General features: G+C 42.3%; 2 long non-coding RNA genes across 3 annotated transcripts in view; one reads left to right on the top strand and one right to left on the bottom strand.

Moving 5' to 3' along the window:
• Positions 1-21918, bottom strand: part of LOC133490341 (uncharacterized) — a 223561-nt gene that overhangs the window by 126285 nt on the left and 75358 nt on the right. Inside the window, exon 4 of one of the 2 annotated variants that reach the window (XR_009792173.1) lies at positions 2467-2508. The exons of the other annotated variant lie outside the window; for it this stretch is intronic. This is a non-coding gene — a long non-coding RNA (uncharacterized LOC133490341). Of the gene's footprint in view, positions 1-2466; positions 2509-21918 lie in introns of those variants that run through there. 2 annotated transcript variants of the gene reach the window in all.
• Positions 8722-9963, top strand: LOC133489767 (uncharacterized). Its single transcript, XR_009791992.1, has 3 exons — positions 8722-8795; positions 8906-9111; positions 9829-9963. It is a non-coding gene; the product is annotated as an uncharacterized LOC133489767 (long non-coding RNA).

The raw sequence follows: 21918 nt of genomic DNA, 5'->3' as shown, positions 1-21918 counted from the left end.
GCCCTTTTGTGAGAGCTGGAGGGTAATGACAAGAAGGGCGGAACAACGACCAATTCCAAACAGTTTCCTGGCCTATTCCGCGCGGGCTTTCCCCGAGCCAGCCGAGGCCTAATCAACGCAAATCTACACGAGCTGCAGAAAAGCTGTTTCCAGTCCTCAAGTGCTCCAAAGTAGCGCTGGAGTGGAGGCTGTCGGCCGACTGCTGAATCCCGCTGTCTGCCTCTTTAGCCGTGGCGGCAAACACATAAATGGAAGGTCAACAGGCCCACCGGATTTATAAGAGAAAGGGTTTGATCATTAACACAACAATGTATTATCAAAGACCACTGGCACTATTTTTGCACAGAGGAATAAAAGGCCTTTTTTTTTTTTTTTTTTCTTACAACAATTCAAGAGAATGCAGTGAACGAAACGAAATCTGTTGGAGCTGTCGCACAAAACGAACATATAATTTCCGCCCGAAAAATAAACAATAGTATTTATGTTGAAATATTTTTTAAAAAGCCACTGGAATTGTTGGCACAGCCAACATAATAGTGACTGAAAATAAGTACAACTAACCCAAGAGAGTCACACGTCAATGTGTCGTATAATTTAGCATTTGAAGAAGGCTAATGTTAAATACACACACATGCAAGTGGCATATTTGTGGAAGTCTCCCTTATGTTTGTATTTTGCTTCATTACCTAAATTAACTACATAATGTTTCAATAGCAAAAAGAAAAAGAGAAAACCTCATGAAAAGGAGAAAATGTATGGCCATAGACAACCACAGTCTTTCCCTCCAGAGTTGCTCAAAAGAGAGAGCCGAGAGAAAAAGAAAAAAAAAAGAAAGAAATAAAATCAGGTTTTAAGAATTAGGCCAGCTCAAATCAAACTGTCAGCTGTCTTTTGATTTACATTTAAATGAATCTATGAGGGGAAAAAATTACGTTTTGGTACTACAGTATAACAAATGTGATACAGATAAAACTGTCACAGAATGACCTACAGTAACTAATCCAAAGTATTTCTCAGGGTGGAGTGCAAATATAAACATGGGAACCGTGAAGATACTGTACCTCTGATAGTTGGAAAGTATTTATAGAATAACCATTTTTCTATGCATTTACTGAATGTTACTTTACCCAATTTTTACAAAACGTGGTTTTGGATTTGGTACATTATTTCTTTTTGTATTATTACTACTTTATTGGGTCAAAATCAATTGGTGGAGCTCTTTGCACAACTGAGTACCATACTTGCTTGTAATATTTTCATATTCACGCCGTTATTTTACAGCTTCCTTTCACTTTAGCCATCAAAGCTCCGTGTGTGTTTGGGAAACGTTTCGAGTGTAGGGAGTGACTGCACGACGAAAGTGAAGTGTGACACTCTTAGACACGCAGATGCCCCAAAGAGACAGGTGACAATCTCCCATCATGCCTCATCTCCCCGCCGTCGTGCTGGTGACGTACTTCATTTGGCCTGGCGAGGAAACGTTTAACCTATGATGAGGTTAGAGAGACGCTCCAAAGCAGACCAACTGGCAAGCAAAGACTAATACATACAGTATGACAGGGACTTTAACACTTGATTTGAAAAAAAATTTAAATATACAATATTGTTCAAAGGTTTGGGGTCACTTGGAAATGTCCTTATCTTTTAAGGAAGTTTTGTTCAATGTAGATGAGGCCACCAGCATCGGATACATTTGAGGGATCCAATAGAATATTTCTATGAAAATAGAAGATAATGTTCAGTTAACACGTTGTGGTTGTCGTTTGCAGTGGTGCAGAACTGTACTGCATCATATTCAGAGCTGTTCCTGACATTTTGAATCTCATTTAAAAGTTTCAGGTGTAATGCCCTTCTTTTTGAAAGAAAACCTGTAGTGTTTTCGCTCAATATTACCTTGGAAAACTTTGGGCTCACACGACATGGTTTTCTTTTTCAAAAGGGCCTTTCTAAAAGGACCCCCCCCCCCCCCAAACTTTTTAAAGGTCGATAACAATTTACAATGGTGTGAATTTATGGGGGAAAAAATTGTCAAAATTTTTTTTTAATGAAAATAAATATTTAAATATTTTTTAAAAATGTTAAATAATGTATTATATTTTTGCTCCTGGTGTAAACATACCAACACATACACGAGGGGGGGGGGGGAATATGCACTGGCTTCAAGCAATCATGTGATAATATACACAAACAGCAAGCAAGCCACATTTAAATGTGTACACACACATACACGCACGCACGCACGCACACACACACACACTGACACACACACAGGCAGGTGGTCCCAGGCCATGAGCACTGATGAGGAAGATGTTGGCCGACATGCCCCGAAAGAAAGAATTTGCTGTGGTCCTTCATCACACCTACCTGTTTTCTTCACACATGGCTTCCTCCTCCTCCTCCTCCTCCTCTTTTCTGGGGCAGCACGAGATGCCTTCAACCCACCCTCCCTCCCTCCATCCATCCATCCTTCTCTCCTCAGTCGCCCCCTCACAGTCGCCCTCTTCCCACCTGCAAAACACAAACAAACATCCCTCCTTCATCTGTCCTCAAATCAAAAAAGAAAAAAAAAAACCCGCGCCTCGCCATGCCGGCCCCCTCCCCCCATGCCATCAGTGCTGTCCAGCTTTTCACTTACAATTATCTTTGCGGCCCTTCGCACTCGTCAACTGTCTTGAGTTTAGCACCCAGTCATGAGGGGCCTTGACAGATCAAGCTAAGGCACCCTGACACCACTGGTGTGAAAGAAGATTCTAATTCCGGATAATTAGCTGACGAGAGCGTGGAAAGGAGTTGGGGGGGGGGCAGTGACGTGTGTGTGTGTGTGTGTGGGGGGGGGGGGGGGGGGGGGGGGCAGCTGAAGCAAAGTGGCACAGCGTGCTAAGCACTTTTTGTCAGCTCGGTGTTGATCGCTCTTCTCTCGTTGTCCGTCTTAACAATTTCAATCTATCTTTATTCTGCGACTGACCTCATTTATTGGATTATGATAAGAGTTTTAGGAGAAAGTCACTTGAGTTGAGTAATATATTACAATACTTCATCAAATAGTGCCCACCCCTCGAACACACAGCTGTCAAACTCATGGCCTGTGGGCCAAATTTGGCCCTCCGTGGTCATTTCCAGAAAAGCCACTATATTGCCTTCTTTTTTTCTAAACACTATTTCTTTTTTTCTTAACACTATTTTATCCTCCATAAAAATATAATAAATCAAATGCATGGGACAATTATGTAATATAATGGACCGATTATTAGCGTTCCAAAGCAGAAGATATTAGGAACTGTGACTGACAGGAAGTGTAACTTCATTGTGCTCAAGCCACATTCCTAAGGCCCGCGCGCCAAGGGTGAGTTAGGCCGATGTCGGTGATTTTAGATATCGGCGCAGCCTGGCGGATCCGATAACGGGCGGGCTGCGCCACTGTAGATGCGTTTACAACCGACTTCATTCACCGCCAATCAAAGCGGCTTCTCCCATTCCCTTTAAACGTGGCGCAATGACAGTCTCGACGCAGACGAAGAGGACGATGCATAATCACTGCTATCCATGCGTGAGTGCAGCTCTTGGCGGTGTGGCAACAGACAGTGTGAGCGGGTACCCTCATTAAATTGAGAATGAGTTATTGATAACGGCTAGTGACTTAAATACAGCATGCCAGGGGACCTTAGTATCTGTCTGCCTGTGCCCTCTCACCAAAATCGTGTGAGACTAGCCGTCTACCTTACCTACTAAAAATCAAGTGAGTAAACAAGGGTGCAAAAAAATATATATATTTTTTAAATGTGAACCGGACAGCCATTATATTGCACAAAAGCCACCACTCTAAATACCGACCACTTTAGAAAAATGTATCATTTTAATCTACAATTTCGCACTTTATTATGGCTGGTGCTGTTCTGAATCGCCATCAAAGTATTCTTTGACTACAGTGATTTAAAAAAGAAAAACACGTCTCGTTTCTTAAATTCAAACGTGTTATTTCATTAATATAACTCTTTTGAAAATGGACTAGAGGATAGGCATGAAAAAAAATGTGTTACTCTTAAAAGTTTGCATTAGGGAGCAGATTGTGTGTGGCGTAGTTGTCAGACAAACACTCGAGACACACACCGGCCTCTGCGTGTGGACAATGCGGAACATCTTAATCGCGTCATTAACACAACATAAAGCACACTCAGCCTTTAGAAGATGGAACACGCCCCGTCAGCACAAAGATCGTCATCGTGCAAACACACCATGATGAAAAGAAATGGACGCCAAGGGCAGGTGCAACTAGAAAGCAAAATTAAACCATAGTCCGTGCTGCGGTTTAGGGTGTGAAACACATCATGTGTATGTATGCTTTTGTGTGTATATATGTTAAACCCAGTGCACACACCTTCTAATAGCCAAATCGCCAGCACCTGCACTGACACAAAGGCGCAAATCCATCATATATTTACACATTCGTCTGACCTGCTGATACACGTTTACCATTCAGACTTAGTTTTAAATCTTAACATCATTGGCAAGTTTACGCACTGTTATATGTGTTTGTTCCAATTCTTGTTTTTTCTAGTACAGTGGTACCTTGACTCACGAGTGCCCCAACTTGCAAGTTTTTCGTGTCACGAGCCATCGCTTGGTCAATTTTGTTTAGTTTTGCAGGACAGCATTTAAGTCACAGACGAGATTCAGACCCGCCGCCACTTGAGTGAGGTGGGGGTGGGGGGGGGAATTGAGCAACTGAGAGTTGTTCGATTTAAAGCAATGATTATTGTTTTGATCTTAATTCACCAACTTAAAAACACATCATGATCATTTCGACCGCCCAATGGACTATTCTATCTTCTTGCTGCGCATGTGAAGACTTGGTCCAAGAAAACAAAGTTGCAGGCATCTTGTGAGGAAAATGAAGCAGAGCAGGGAAGAGGAAAATGCGAGAGGAAAACAACAGCTTTTTTTCCTTTTTTTTTTTTTTTTTAAATCATAACTACCAGAGGTTCCAACCTTTTTTACATTGAAACCAAATGTGCCTAACCAACAACAGCAAGAGCCAGAAGCTCTTGCTAGTTGCAGTAGCACTGCTGTCAGTATGGACTAGAATTGGAAGCAAAGCATTTGGAGGTGAAACGCTATCCATTCAACTCACTAACAAAATTCAAGCGCTTGCTCAATGGGAACCACTGCAATTTGTATGCACATCTGACTAAGCAATGCATTGAAAGAGTACCAAAAAGTGGCATACAGACACAATGTGGCTATTGACCTACATTTTTAAATATGTACAGTATATGGCCAAATGTGCTCACTCATACATACACATGGATACATGATTGTGACGATATAAAGCACACACATTCACACTCACACACACACACTGCCAGGGAACCAGCTTGTCTTGGGGTTAGTCTTGACTTAATGTGGGCTTAATGCAGTGTGACGTTTGTGATGTCACATTCTTTGCACCACCGGCTGGGTTGTTAATGGCCATTAGAGGCTTTAGAGAAGCTCTGATTGGTGTGGCGGCACAATGTGACCCAGTGTGTGTGTGTGCGCGCAATGGCACCTACGTGCCGGTTCAAATGGTGACCCCGCCAAACGAAAGCTGGACTATATCATTTCTAAAATCTCGTCCAAAAATGTAAATCTGGCCCACATGACTGGCTCATGGAATCCTCCGCTGCTGCGCCCCATCCCACCCCCTCCGCCGCCCCGCCGCCATATCAACACATTTAGCAAGTTAACCATCCATGCATGTCTACATCTCGTCAAGCTGTGACCCCAACAGTTAAGCCTGGCGCCGTGGCCCCCCGTGTGTGTGTGGAGTGGGTCCATCCAACCATGGCCAAGGTGGGCCCCAGCCAGTGGCATGAGCCAGACACAACGGGCAGGAGCGATGGTTTTGAAATGATATCTATTACTGTTAGTGACAGCGGTCCCGCAACGCCCGCCTTGACGCTGCCGCGGACTGACAAGCTGTGCAGAGTGACGCTGATGGCGGCGGGCACAAATCACAATCGCTTTACTGCATCGGCGCCGCCACGCTCTCCCTTAACCCCGGCCCCAAACCTCTGCTCTACCCCAAAAACTTCAAACTCTGAGAGGTGGGAAGGAGAGGAGGTCGAGGAGAAGTGAGGGAGGCTCAATAAGAGCCAACAAAGAGAAGAGCTCAATGTGTCTCCTTGACGATCTGGATGTGTGCTTCAGGGACATATAAATATGGGAAAATGACCACTTATTTTCTTGGACAGTAAACCCCCGTTTATCACAGGGGATACGTTCCAGACTAACCTGCAATGTGTGAAATATCACGAAATAGATACCATATTAGAACAACATGCTTTAAACGCATATAAACGTATTAAAACTAATAGCATTTGTCAACTTCTTTATGGGGTTCAACACAAAATCTTCAATGGCACGGTGCTCCCACAGCGTTGTTTTGGTTGTGATGTAGTCGAATCGCTACGCTTAACACTTCAAGGCCTGTTTTCAAATATTTGTGTTATATCAACAGCGTTTATTCATTTTCACTTCCAAACGGATTCACTCGGTTCTCTCGTCTCGCACGTGACGGAACGAGGATACATAACGTAAGGCTCGGCTTTCCCTGCAGGAGAAAAGAAAACAGACGGCGAGATTTCGTCCCGGGAATGAGAGCGAAGTTCCTCATATGTTGAGAACGAACCGCGCCACTGCAGAGAAACTGCTTAATCCCGGATGTGTTGACATTTCTAGCCTTTGGAATACTGCTCATTTCCACCTAGAACTGAAAACATCTTACAGTGCAGGAAATTAAGGCTGATCCCGTCTAATACGCAGCCTTAACTTTACATATCCGCTCAGGAATCCACTTGAAAACTTTGCAATTATTGGGCAAAAGAGTCATGTTTTACACAACCCTGGATAGTAGGATAAAGAGATAGACCGATGCGATATTGCTTCACTGTGCGAAGACCTTCACTGAGAGTTGAAACTAACATGCAAAAGAAATTTTGTCAATTTTCAGAGAGAAAATAAAATTCAACTAGTATAAAATTTTAAAAAGAATTAGGGGACAAAGACATTATGGTTGAAAACAAGATGAAATGAAAGAATGAAACTCAAAATTCCAGCATAAAATCAGGAATAAATGCAGAGATAAAAAAAAAATTTTTTTTTTTAAAATGACAAAACACAAATTTTAAAAAATCATGCCAGATGGTGATAAGAAATCATATTTTTTGATTCATGAAAAAGCAGCAGTGAACAAAGTTTTCAGGCCAGATTTAAAAATGTTCCATCTCTGGTGCTCAACAAGTGCGTTGAGAAGCACACAAACAGAATACTGGCTCGCTTTGTTTGGTTCTGGAAACACTCACTAAGCCTGCGCCCGGCAACCTGAGGAGCCTAAAAGTCTCAAAGGGAACTAAAAGGTCTGGAATATATTTAGAGCATTGTAGACCAACAGTAAGATTCATTTTGAAATCTATTCTTACTCTCACAAACCCAGTAAAGAGATTTTAGGACAGGTGTGATGTGGTCCAGTACCAGTCAGAACTTGACCCATTATAACAATACCTGGTCCTCATTCATGCAGTTTATCCACAGCAGATCCCATGAAAGATTATTCCACTATGTTCATCCTTTTTGGGGAAAAGAACATTAGTCTGCTAGTTGACTGGTCGACTGCACTAGTCCTCACCCCATGAAGTTTGAAGTCAGCTAATCCCTAATGACGTGGTTTTGGCATCTTGTCTTCCACTTTACAGAAGACTTTCGACTCGTTCGTCTGCGGACGTCGCCGGAGGAGTGAAATATTCAGCCAATGAAAAAGATAATGTTTTGTTGAATATTGCACTTTGAGGTACATCCTTAAGTTTCCTACCTCAGATTGTGTTTGTTTTTGCATATTAAGGACTACAGTCCTGTTTTTGTTTTAATTCCTCGTTTAAAAAGAAAGATCATTCAAAAAGGTTTTCCCTCATGTTTTTGAGACTGTAGGGTGAAATGATCTAGTTGCACTTAAATTGGGGCCATAAATGATACAAATGATGCATCTTTATTCATCTATCTGTGCCAACAATGTATAGTGACAGGCAGATCATTTCAAAGCTCTTCCACTAGATGGCGGAAGATACTGTATAATATGATAATATTGCACTTAATAAAAACAGTAATGAAACAATTAAATAGAATAGAAATAAACAGTTTGTGCATCATGATTTAATGTTGCAATACATTTAGTTGTGCTGTTCGTTATGGTATGCCATCAGAGGGCAATATAATACAGTAATGCAGACATAAACGAAGAAGAATACTTAGTTTAAGTATTCTACTACCACTGCAAGTGATACAGTAAGATGTCGTATTATTAGTCATTTTTTCATTGAGGATAAAGAATATATGCTAGTGAATATGGTTATATTATCTGTCTACATATGTGGCTCCACCGTTTGTGTTGACATATCCGCTGCATGTAAAGAGAAGATATTCTACTGTATATATTACAGACACAATACAAAGCCAGAGATGAAAGTGATGGTGGTGGATACAGCATGCACGTCTGACTGTGTGCGCGCCAAACAAACACACTTGCGAGCACCAGCAGCACACAGCTTCCGTGCTGAAAGGCCTCTGGCCACCATGCCAGCACAATCTCTTCAGCACTTTGGGACCCCCCCCCCCCTTTGCTCGCCGCATCCTCGCCACTCCCGCCGCCCTCCCCCACTACCCGCGTTTATTTCTGTCAGCTTCCATATTCTCGTCTTCACAGCGCGTTTGCCCCCTTCTCACAAGACATTTCTAGTCCGTGCAGAGAGGCGCGGGCACCCCCGGTAAGATGGTAAACAGGCACACCAGCTTCTGTGGGCCGCGCTCCGCGGTGGCACTCGGGGCCCGGGGACACGCCGGGCTCTGACGCTCTCCTTCTCTTTATTCTCTACAGGGACGATCAGCGGGCCTGTTAGGGCCCTGGTGTGACACCGCCTGTCCGAGCGATACGCCGACACGGGCACCCGGCGCACCCCCCGCAGTCGTACGGCCTCCATATGCGCACATCACTACAATGAGGGTCCTTCAGTGAAGGCCCCGGCTCTCCTGATATCTGGGATATTATCTGGAAAGATTTTTGCCAGTGGAGCGCAACAAAAGGTCAGAGGAGCATTCGCTGATCGTGACCATGATAAACACAACGCACCACAGCACGACAGCCCGGTAGCGGTTGTCATGGAAAAGAGCGCACAATGCTTGCCTGAATTAATTTAATTGAGATTAATAACAAAAAGTTTTATAAGTACACGGCCAAGTGGTGAAATGTGAAATAGCTTTTTATTGATGTTTTCTTTTTACTTGCTATTCTTTATATTTATGTTCCTTGGAAGAAAAAAATAGAGGATCTAACCTCCATACAGGGTTCTTACAGTTAAATAATAACTCCTAAATGCACTACTTATTATAGTATAAATGGAACATTTATATATACTTTTTTTTTTTTTCCCCAAAAACAATTTGCATCGAGCTTAATTGTGGCAATGTTTTTACTGAAGTGGCCCTTGATCAGTTCCAGTACCCACACTTTTCGCCACACCTGAGGAGGATGTGGGTGTTTGAAACCCACACTTTTCATGGCACCCACGGCAGAGTTGAGTCGGGTGTTTCAACACCCAGAATTTTCCCACTAAAATATTTCAAAACACACACTTTTGATCACACTCGATGAGGATGTGGGTGTTTCATCACTCACATTTTACTGGTGAAAGAGTTCAACACCCACACTTGTTCTGCTGTCATTGCACAACAAGCTACGCCATCATAAATAATATAATAATCCTAAAACATAATCTCATATCTAAATCTATTTGATTTTAGCCCCCCTGTCTTCCCGGTCAATGGTATCTTCCAGTCTAAGCCGGACTTCCTGTCGTCTGCGCAGCATGCTGATGGTCCTGTGACGGACAATGTGGAGCCAGCCATCGCATCTATCTGCACTCTAATGAGATCAGCGGGAGGGACTGAGGGAGGGTGGGAGGGAGGCCAATGATAGCTGACATTCTTGTAGCTTCTGGAGACACATGCAAGTGGAGGTAAAGGCTACATGTAGTACATAATGACCCAGCCCACAGCGCATGTAGCTTAGCACAGATAAATGAGTCTACGTAAGGCAATGAAGCAAAAAAATACAAGCAGTGTGACGTACTGTCTGTGTTTCTGTGTTTTTTGGGGTTTTTTTGCTTTGCTTGTCACAGACAGGTATTAAAAATTTGAAAGCATAAAGCAAGTTTGTTTGTGTTAAATTAAAGTGTACTTTCAAGGGATTATGTCATGATTTTGAGCTGGCTTTGTTTCTCCACATTGTAATTACATTGAGGTTACAGGTGTCTAAGGTGAGGGAAAGTCCTGCTTTGTACAACCCCAATTCCAATGAAGTTGGGACGTTGTGTTAAACATAAATAAAAACAGAATACAATGATTTGCAAATCATGTTCAACCTATATTTAATTGAACACACTACAGGAACATTGAGGAACAGTGTACTGAAACTGTTCGACTATTTTCTCACACACTTGTTCACAAAGAGGTGAACCTCACCCCATCTTTGCTTGTGAATGACTGAGCAATTCAGGGAAGCTTCTTTTTTGTACCCAATCATGGCACCCACCTGTTCCCAATGAGCCTGTTCACCTGTGGAATGTTCCAAACAGGTTTTTGATGAGCATTCCTCAATTTTCTCAGTCTTTTTTTGCCACCTGTCCCAGCTTTTTTGGAACGTGTTGCAGCCATAAAATTCTAAGTATAATGATTATTTGCTAAAAACAATAAAGTTGATCACTTTGAACATGAAATGTCTTGTCTTTGCAGTGTATTCAATTAAATATAGGTTGAACATGATTTGCAAATCATTGTATTCTGTTTTTATTTATGTTTAACACAACGTCCCAACTTCATTGGAATTGGGGTTGTACACACAAGATATACAGTGAACTTACACCACAACATTAGGTACACTTGCACAATGTAATGTCAGCCAAGAGAAAATATATACAGTGGGGCCTTGAAATACGAGTGAAGTTTTTCCAGATTCGACACTCTACTCACCTCACTTCACAACAAGCACCAGTTGGGCACAAAGTGAACGATTGTTCAAGAAAAGACGCTTCAAGCTGATTATCTCCACCCCCATTTCAAGTTTACGGTCTAAACATATGGCAAAGAAAATTATACGTGTTTTTAAGACAATCACATATGATTTGCTTAGTAAAGTCAGTTAAGCCTTTTTTCTTGTTTTTTTTTTTTTAAGTGAATGCTAACAAACAATGCAAAATGCCACCAACGTGCCGTGTTAGAACCCTTTAAGCAACAGATATCTGAACGCAAATGGCGGCGCAACATGTAGACAGATACTATCACAATACTCATAATTATATATCCTCTGCCAAGAATAACTAATATTAGTGCGGTTAACTGAGAAGGTGTGACCGTCTCTGTGTATATCAGTATGTCTGTATTTTACTGCCCCCAGCTGGCCAAGGCGTGCACACCAGAAGGAGCAGCACAACTTCAATTGAATTGAAGCAAAATATAATAATAATTGCAATTGGTAAAACGGTTTAATTCTTTACATTCGATTTATTTATGTCATTGCTGTATATTTTCATGAATTCCAATATTTCAAAGTTATATTTATTGTATTAATAAACATTACAAAAATTTGGGGGGTTTTATTAATGTCATTACCATTTATTTCAATGGACAAAGATGATTTGAGATACAAGTCTTGATTTGTGAGCGTGAGGTCACGGAACAAATTAATTTGCATCTCAAGGCACCACTGTATCCTCCTATAGCTATTTGAGAGTCAAAATATTAAGAGCCTTCTACTACTGCAAACTGCAACGACAATAATAAACAGTGTTAAATAAATACCTCTCTGAAAGCTGTCAATGAAAACAGTTCATTGCTATCCTTGCATGCATTGTATTGGATCTGCCTATACTTTGCAAGTGTGGTCATAATGTTGCGGTCGCTTGTTTGCGCCATGGCACATCCACTGTATATAGAGCATATCAGCGTTTTGTGTTGTTTACGTCAGTTCTCATCACCAAAGTGCTCGGGTTGTGTTATCGGAGGATCACAGTTTAGGTTTGAATAAGCATTTTTTTGTTGTTGTTAAGAGTCTGCAGCTGCAGCATCTGACAAAAGAGCGGTACTGACTAACAGCTGGGATCAAACAACTGTCTCCCACGCTAAATGACCGTTTTTCGACGAAACTTTCATCCCTACACCCGATGTATTGACTATAGTTTTGTGATTTCCATCCCTCCATTTTCACCCACAGCGGAAGAGGCCCAAGTTATTCCTGCTGATATTTTGGCAATTGTGAACGCAGCACTCCCTGCATGAAAGTCACCTATGTGACCACTACACGATCAAAGGCCCTCGTCAAGTAACTTGTAACACGTTTTACGTTACATAGCCCTCCATATTGTCTTAAAATGTAATTACAGGGTTCCCTCACTATATTGAAGTTCACCTATTGTAGATTTTTAAAATTTTCATTTTTTACACTGCGCATAATTCACCATATCGTGGGATTTCTTCGTGAATGCTGTAATATTTTTGTGGTAAAATAAACACTTCCTGGTCTAAAACATTAAAACAGTGAAAAACAAAAGGAAAATTCATTAGAACACATATTACAAGGAACAAAATGTACATAGTGTGCAATACTACTGTGAATTATTGTATGTTTCAGAGTGAAAAGGGTGTTTAGGAATATAGAAAGTGTTGATAATCATATGGTAGAGGTTAATAGGAGTGTGGGGAAGATTAATAAGAGTCTGGGGAGGTTCATACAGCTGTAAAATATGTATAAATAATTTTTTTTAAATATATGCAGACACTACTTCGCAGGGGTTGTCACGAAACCTAAACTTGGGATAAATGAGCGATTACTGTAAATCTATTTCTGATAAAATGATTTGATACAATGTGTAAAAAAAAACCTGAAATGTTGCAAGTAGTTTGTCACTCACTGTATATTAGAATGTGTATTGAATTGATTTACGGTAAATATAAGGTACATACACTAAGCAGCCACTTATTTGGGTACAGCAACGCAATCCAGTGAGGTCCAATGTCATAGCTGTATTTGAAGGAAACATTCCAAAAAAAATTCATTTTAACTATTGAATCTCATACAGTCTAACACTTCGTAGTCATATACGCGCCTTTGGTCATTGCGCCTTGAGATACAAGTTTGATTCATTCCGTGACCACACGCGTGATTTAAATATTCTTTTTGTAATTCACTTTGTTTTATGTTTAGTTTGGCAGTTAACATCAACTGTCATTACAAGGCTTGAAGCCTCTTTTTTGATGAAATGGTCCCTAGTTTCCAAATTTCTGCTTATTGTGAAGTCAGTTGAATTGAGTTTACTACCGCCACTGAGTGTCAAAAATTGGCCAAGTGATGGCTCGTATCGCGAAAAACTTAAGAAAAAAAAAAAAAAAAGAAGAAGGGTAACTCGTACAGTGTCTGAAGGCACCGCTGTACTGCAATTTATGAATGCAATTTGAGTGAATGCTTTATTAAACAACAGAGAATGGGGGGAAAAAAAGCAGAATTATTCTGTGTTCATCTTGAAAAGGTGAGACGTAAAGAGGCAATAAAATGAAATTAGGCGGGTGTCCGTGTGGCACAAATGGACTGCGGTGACAAGTTCTTGTGACCTCCTCCTCCTCCTCCTTCTACTCTGTTGGGTCCTGAACGTGGACCTCCAAAGCCTCCTCCCCACAGCCAGCATTTTCTGGCAGGTCATAAAAGATAATTGTGTTGCCTGGGCTTTTTAAGAGTTAGCCAACGAGTTGCTCCGGGGTGGTCAAAAAGGACGTATAGTGTATGTGCGCGCTTGTGTGTATATATATATATGTATGTGTGTGTGTGTGTGTGTGTGTGTGTGTGTGTGTGTGTGTGTGTGTGTGCGTGTGTATGTTTACCACGACAGAGACAGCGAGACTCGAGCCAGCCACCCAGTCGGCTGCAAGATAAGGCATCAATCTAAAGCACCTCTCCAATTTAGGCTGCAAAGGATGGGGAGGAGAGGACTGGCCTCTTTGAGGATTGAATGATGCTCTGTGCAATAGTTGGAATCTGGATGCACCTTTTCATCTAAGTGTGTGCATGATTCTGTGTGTGGCCGAGATTGGCCAATCTGCAGGGAGCCGTTTCCCAACAGCCTCGGCCCTGCTATAACTTCACGAGGTGTGTGCGGAGCTAACAGCGCCGTGGACCAGGAGCTCATAATGTGGAGCCAGAGGCCCTTCACCTGCCCGCCAGCCAAGGCCACACAGGTACACTGCACTGCTACGAGCGCCGCATGCATGCATGCATGGGCACAAGTGGAGGAATTTGGGAGGCATGGGAGGGGGACATACTGTAGGAAATAAAATTTCCCACTCTAGTAGTAGCTCAGAGGCAAGTAACGCTGCAAAAATACGTAGCAAAATTCAAAATTGTCGTCACTTTTAATAACTTTGAAATATTGTATTTTTTTGTTACCAAACCCATTTTAAAATACAGTGGTGCCTTGAGGTATGAGTGACCCGACTTGAGAAATTTTTGAGATTTCGATTTTTTTTGCATTGACTTGCGAGCAAAACTTTGCGATACAAGCGCTGCATGGTGGCAGTGAGCTCAAGTCAACTCACTTCACGAGAGGGAACAGTTTGGCAGATAGTGAACAGTTTTTCAAAAAAGAGGCTTCAAGATGTTTAATGCCACTCCCAGTTCAAGTTTACCGTCAAACTACACAAAAAAAAAGGAATTACACTTTATTTTAAACAACCACACAGCTTTGTCTTACGAGAGTCCATTTAGCCGAATGCTAATAAACAATGCAAAATGCCATTAACAGGCTAATGAATAGCTTCTGTGACACAGTGTTATAAACCTTTAAGTAAAGAACATTTGAACACAAATGGTGGAACACCTTTTTTAAAAATTTTTACAGACAATATATTAACACGCCCGAAGATAACCGGGATAGGCTCCAGCACGCCCGCGGCCCTAGTGAGGATAAGCAGTACAGAAAATGAATGGATGGATATATTAACACCCACAGGCATCTTTTATCCTTTGTGAAAAATGACTAATATTACTGCAACTTAGTCAGTTGCGAAACTCTTATTCCTGTGTGTCTCTAGGTATGATATTATATATGATGGCATTTCCATTCATTTCATTGGGGAAAGATGATTTGAGATACGAGTGTTTGGAGTAACGAGTGTGGTCACAGAATGAATTGAACTCGTATCGCAAGGCGCCACTGTAAATTGAACAACTGTTGAACTCAATTTTCCTTGACTTCTGGTCTCAGAACTTATGTCGTAGTTATATCTTGTCTCTGTACCCCAAAGATTTGAGAGCACAGAGTGTGCATTAGGAATAAACTAACTGTACACTATATTAGGTACACTTGCAAATAATAAAAACCAGTAAAGAAATTCAATATAGAGGCTTTGAGCAAGATAATAAACAGATAAACAGACAAAAAGATAATAAACAGACAAATAGAGTTGTGTCTTCAGTGTAACACCACGTTGTGCCACAACATGATGGGCAGCACTGTGGTCCACTGGAAGAGATGTAAGGTATTTAAAAGAGAAACATAGAAAGAAAAATATTATGCCTGTGAGTTTTGTTGTATGCTATGTTTGTATGTGTTGCTGCGCTGTGTGTGGTTTAAGTAGCAGTTATGCTCTGCTAATTTCGGACAGCCTATTTATGACCTTCCGCATTATATGTTAGCATTAAGCATACTTTCATTCGATGAAATTATATCATTTTCGTGAACACTTTGGTGTTTAAATATACGATGTTTCATTCTCTTTTGTTGTACGCTTTGTTTGCATGTGTGTCTGCGAATCTAGAATGTATCCCCCGCGTGAAAGGGTTCATTGTAGATTGTTATATGAACGTCTTCTGGCCCCTCCCCTTGTATTAGCTACACAAACACCGTATTTCTGGTCGTATAAAACAAAACAAAAAGTTAATGTGTCAGCACTGACTGCTTCAAGACTGGCCAGACTTGTCGTCTCTAGCTGCTTCAGACTAAAACATATGGTTTATTTGAATACACGCACATGCAGTTGCACAGGAAGCCCCGCGTTCATTTATTTGCTATACGTCTGAACTAGCCCTCCTTGATGTTCTTGTGCTGTAAGTGAGTCCGAAAGCGGCATGTTATTAAATCAGCGGGCTCTCCCGCTGGAGTGCGACGATCCCTCAGATCTATGGTAATACACAGCCTGGGGTGCAGGACAATTCCATTAGTGGTGGACAGGGGCCCGGGCTGATAGTGCTACAGATAGGATCCCCTCCGCCGCCCCGGCGCTTCCTCGCTACAATACCTCTCGGCCGACTGGTCATCTGCCGACGCGGCCCGGAGTCTGATGTGGCTAATCAGCACCGTTCGCGCAAATCGGAAAACATGTGCTCCCTGTGCATGATGGGTAGGCAGACGGCACAATAGGGTATTCAGGATTACAGGGCAATGACAGCGCATTTCTCCTGATTCCATCATCGAGTTGTTGACATTCAGGAATGTCAAACAGGTGGACGACAGCCATCTTTGGAGCAATTTTTTTTTTAATTGATAATTTTTTTAATGGAAAAATAAATGTCAAGTTTCCCATCAAGACTCTAGTTGTGTTATTGTAGTAACCATGACAACCAAGCCACAATGCATCACCGTCATTAACTACGTTTATACGAAAGAGAACGAGGGCTGCACTGAAAAGGGGGGGATGGGTGGGGAGGTGGGGGTTTAATTACAAGGAAATGAGTTGTAAATATACAAGAGTAAAATCATGCTGTTACAAAGATAAACAGAATTAAATGGAAAAAAAGAATACATTTCTAATTTTATGAGACCTATTCTTAATATTATTGGAATAAAGTGCAATTACTGAATATTTCATTGTTTGTGAAGCTTATTTCTAATAAAATATACCGTGATTACTATCAAGATATTTAAATATTACTTACTTTTGTCTTGTAATAATATTTTCATTTCACCTTTGTGGGTTTGAAATATTTCATGTTTTTTATACACTCAACCTATTCTTACAATTAGATAGAAGAGGATTTAGTCTATGTTTTACCTGTTATCGTGCATTAAACCGCATTTGGGAATGAGAATGAAGCAACATCGCACTAAACCGCTTGATTTCCTCAAGCCAATCAAATGAAGGATCAAATATTATAATTTGCTGTCTGACTGATGATAAATGAAATTCAATTTTAAAAATATTAAAATCACATCCCCACTTTTTTCAGTCCCCTACAAAGAGCTGAAGGCCAATTTCCTGTTTCTACTTCTACACTAAGCACCTTTGAGACAACACCCAACATAAATAGCAGCCAGATGTATGAAAATATTAATATCCTGATTATGAATAGTATTAAAGCCAAAGTTAATACAACACAGATTTGCATGGGGGGGGGGGGGGGGGGGGGGGGGAAAGAGCGAGCCAGGTCTAGGTTGTATATGCTGCTGCACACAGACGAGCACAGTTTACGTTTGGGGAGTGAGCCCGAATAGTCCCGGGCTTTGGCTAAAGCCTGTGATGAAAGCCCACCACTCTTATTTTTATTGTCCAATCTCCAGCAGGCGGAGTGTTGTGGGAACTGGAGAGAGTTGTGTCTGCTGTTTGATCACACCATGGGAGTCTGACCTGTCACTAAGTGGTGGCAAACACGGCCCACACACGGCGCAGTTAGCGGCCACGCATGCGAACGTGTATGTGCGTATGTGTGTGCGTGCCTGTTTCCCACACACAGCGCCACATACCTCACCAAAGGAGGCAGGTCACAACATGTCAGAGTGTTGAGGATCCATAATGGCCATTTAGCCTTCAACAGCTAATATCAGCACCGCTGATTTACAAGGAATCGGGATGTTTGCGCGACGGTCTCAGGAGCTGCTTTCATCAGACCTGTTTGACATTAGCTGCTAGGGATATACAGCTCAGGATGTAAACACACATACAAGAGTGTAATGTTAAACCAAACAGAGATATTTTAAACGCTTTTAAGGTCGTTTACGTTGGTTTCATGCCACTTTTTTAACAGTCAAACATAAGACTGCAATCAATTGGACAGAAAATAATTGATGAGTCCACCAGCATTTTATGGTCTTTCGTCTTGGCATTTTTTGTTTTGTTTATTACAAGAAGAAAATATTAATATTCTTGCTTCTGGGGTTGTATAGCCTGATATGTATGGTTTAACCTAATAATCCCATTTCTGACACCGTCTGTCACAGGTCAATGAAAAATCTGTACACTGACCGTAATCGCTGGCTCTTTGGTACATTATCCTGACCAGATAATGTACAGCACATTGGTGACATGTCACACTTACCACCCTCTCTCTTAAATTGGCTATTCATCCCACTTCTGACACCAGCTATCACACAATGCTGGATGTGAACAGGTCTATTGAAAAATCTGTACATTGACAGCATCACTAACTCTTTGGCACATTGTGCTAGCCAGATCACGTACAGAACTGCCACGATGATGATAGATAATCATCCCCACTTCTGACACCACTGACCTCTGAGGGGGAAGACCCTCAACCAGGATTGCAACAGAGGTCTACTAAAAATCTCTATGATGACTACATAACTGTCTCTTCGGCACTGTATACTAGACAGTTCACATACACAAGTGTATTGACAGACTTTCAAACTATCCCGCTTCTGACACCATTTATCACAGAACTCTGAAGAGGCATACCCTCAACCAGGATTTGAACAGGTTTCTATTAAAATCTGTAGACTGACCGTATAACTATCTTTTTGGCACAGTACAGTAGATCAACATACACCACTTTCATGAGTCATGACGGCCTTTTGAATAGCTCCACTTCTGACACCATTTGGCACAGAACCCTTCGGAGTTGTACCCTGCACCTGGATTTAAACAGGGGTCTGCGCTAAAAACACAGACACTGACCGCATCACAGACTCGTTGTCACAGTATAGTAATCAGATCACGTACACAACAGCTGTGACGGCCTTTTCGAATAGCCCCACTTCTGAAACCATTTGTCACGGAACACTGTGGAGGAGGAGCACCTGCAACCTAAGAAAGCTACATACTGAGCTCACTGAGGTGACACGTCCCAAGGGTCCTTACAAACACACCGCAGATGACCTAGAGGTTAATCATCCCACTTCTGACACCATTTGTCAATGCACTCTGAGACATGGTCCCGATTACATACACAACCATCTTAGTACTGTATGACTAGAATTGGCAAAGATCTGTAGTGTCCCAAATCTGTGATACAATTTGAGCAATTACATTTGTATCCTCAACTTTTGCCAATAGAATCGTAAACAACTGGACCGAACTGTACTGCTCGGTGGACAAAATAGGCCTGGCTTACCAGCTGCTGGCAGCCAGGAGGAGTGACAGCACACCTAGGGGGGCGACTCAAACTCCAAACGCTGTGACAAGTGACGACGGCGGCCAGCCTCGTGCACGTCGCCCACCGCCACCATGCCGCGGCAAAGCACCCTCAGCGACCAGACGAGACGGAGATCACGCACCATGCTAGGCTAATAGCCACGATATGCCGCCGCCAGAGTCACGTCTGATTGCGGCTCGGCTCCGTGATCACTGCTGATAGGAGCGGTGTGGGGGGGGCAAGATGAGTCGGAGATGTCAGATTGCATATAGGCAAGGAGTCGACGTGTCCTCTTATAGCCGCTGAGGCATGCAGACATCCAAACTTTGTTCATACACATGAGGAATCTTAAAAACTGGCAACATGCGAGGGTCTTAACGTCACTTTGACGACAAAGTGTTGGGATGTAACACTCGGGTGCAAATGGAGGCTTTGTTTGGATGTTTTGTGCCTCTGTTTGTAATGAAGGAATGGTGTAAACATCACGCATGTGAAGGTTTGACTGCAGTCACACACTTGGAGAAAATCTATTTTGGTGCTTAAAGCCTGGATTCTTCAGCAGACACACACACACACACACACACACTTTGCCCTTGTAACCAAATGGAGACCAGAGAGACATTGACATGACCCAGATAATAGGCCCAAAGTCTTGCCTCCACAATTTGATCAATTTGCAGTTTGCGTACAATCGCAGCACTGTGCTGTCCCCCGCAGCTACCGCGTAAGCACCCCCTCTCGCCCCTCATTCACCCGGCCATGCGGAGCCATCAGCAGCTCGCCGCAGCGTGATGCTTTGCCTTTCTCCCCTTTTCCCCCCAAATCACCACTAAGCCCGCCTGATGCCTGCTGCTGGGACACAAACGTGCGCCTGCTCCTGTCATCTCCGAGCAAAGCACAAGGCAGGAAGGAGGGAGAAAAACGCTGACAGTTTGTCTTGTACCATATGCCACGTGGCAGTAAAGCCCAACTGATATGGCTGGAGTTTGGGCCACAGCCAAGGGCTCTCTGTCTTTCTGGGTTTTTGTTTTTTTCTCCCAAGTATTCTATTTTCTTCTTCTTCTTCCGTGCATGTGCCTGTGTCTTGGGCGGAAATGTGAAACAAAATCACTGTCTGGCCCTCAGCAGGCTGGATTTACTGTCTGGCCCCGGCCAGCACAGAGAGCTGCTTTGATCGTTATTTGTGCAATATTTCAGGCGGCGAGGTGGCCACTGATAGCTGGAAGAGCTTCTCCACAGCTCCTGTGAGATTTGTGATGCTGAAAAAGACATGTTTTCCAACAAGTACTTGAGTTTGGTACACCCCCCACCCCCCTCTTCCTTTTCAAAGGACATGCAAAAAGTTGTTATCGTACTATCCTCATACAATACAATACCATGGGCTGCTTGGGCTTACCAACAGATGGTACAGTATACCATCATTATATCATTAGGTTGAATCAACTCGTTGTACTTTAGTCAATAAGACATGCCAAAAATACCTGATCCTTGTTGTTGTTGTACTTACAAAGCAGTGGTACAGTAAGGTACGGTAGTAGTAGGCTGGAGCAAGACACTGCAGTCAAACGAATACTGGCTTTCATATTTACATAATAATATATTGTTACTAAGGTGGTGCATTGAGATACAAGTTTAATTCATTCCGTGACCATGCTCTTATCTCAAGTCATCTTCACCTGTGGCATTCATCTGTTCCAGACTCCCTAAAAAAAAAAAAACATTTTGTTTTTCTTTTTAATTAAGAAACTAGCACTCTATACATATAAAACTGCAAAGAAGTGATATGCATCACGATTAATTCGTTTCGGCTCCTTCTGGCGTGTGCATCTTGACCACCCGATGGCCGTATAATACAGTCATGGAGACACAAAAGAAGAGTTTCCCAACTACTGTAAGCGAGTCGGTAGGCTACAGTAATATTAGTCTTTTTTTCACAGAGCATAGTGAGGATAAGCGGTAAAGAAAATGGATGAATAGATAAAGAATACATGCCTGTGACTATTATGTCTATCTTCATGTGTTGCTGCACTGTTTGTGTTCAAATATCCATTGCTGAAAGCGGGTTAGGCTTAGCCCTAACCCCCTAACACTTTTTGGCACCTTTCCGTTGCAGCTATTGCCATCCTGCCTATACACAACCGGAAGTGGTAAACAAGCCACAGCAGGGTTAAAAACCGTACTACGGAAAACTGAACTGGACTGTGAAAACAAGGTGAAGGACAACACACAAAAATAACAACCGGCAACAATCGCCCTCCTAGGATGAAACCTAAGCAAGCCCATTATTGCTATTAAATGTAATTGTGCGGAGTGAAGCAAATTTGTTGCTGGTGATGTTTTTAACCCCTGAAGACCCCGCGTCTGTTTGATCATTTTCCACACTGTGGGAGGGAGGCCACGCACCCCGAGGGCTAACAGCGGTTTTCGGACTTCATAAACACAAAGGTGTTTCTTTTCAGCAGCCTTAGCGGTGAAGAAAAATG

This window comes from Phyllopteryx taeniolatus, chromosome 15, assembly GCF_024500385.1.
Source record: "Phyllopteryx taeniolatus isolate TA_2022b chromosome 15, UOR_Ptae_1.2, whole genome shotgun sequence".
In the NCBI taxonomy this organism is placed as follows: domain Eukaryota; kingdom Metazoa; phylum Chordata; class Actinopteri; order Syngnathiformes; family Syngnathidae; genus Phyllopteryx; species Phyllopteryx taeniolatus.
This window is presented reverse-complemented; position numbering and strand designations above follow the sequence as displayed.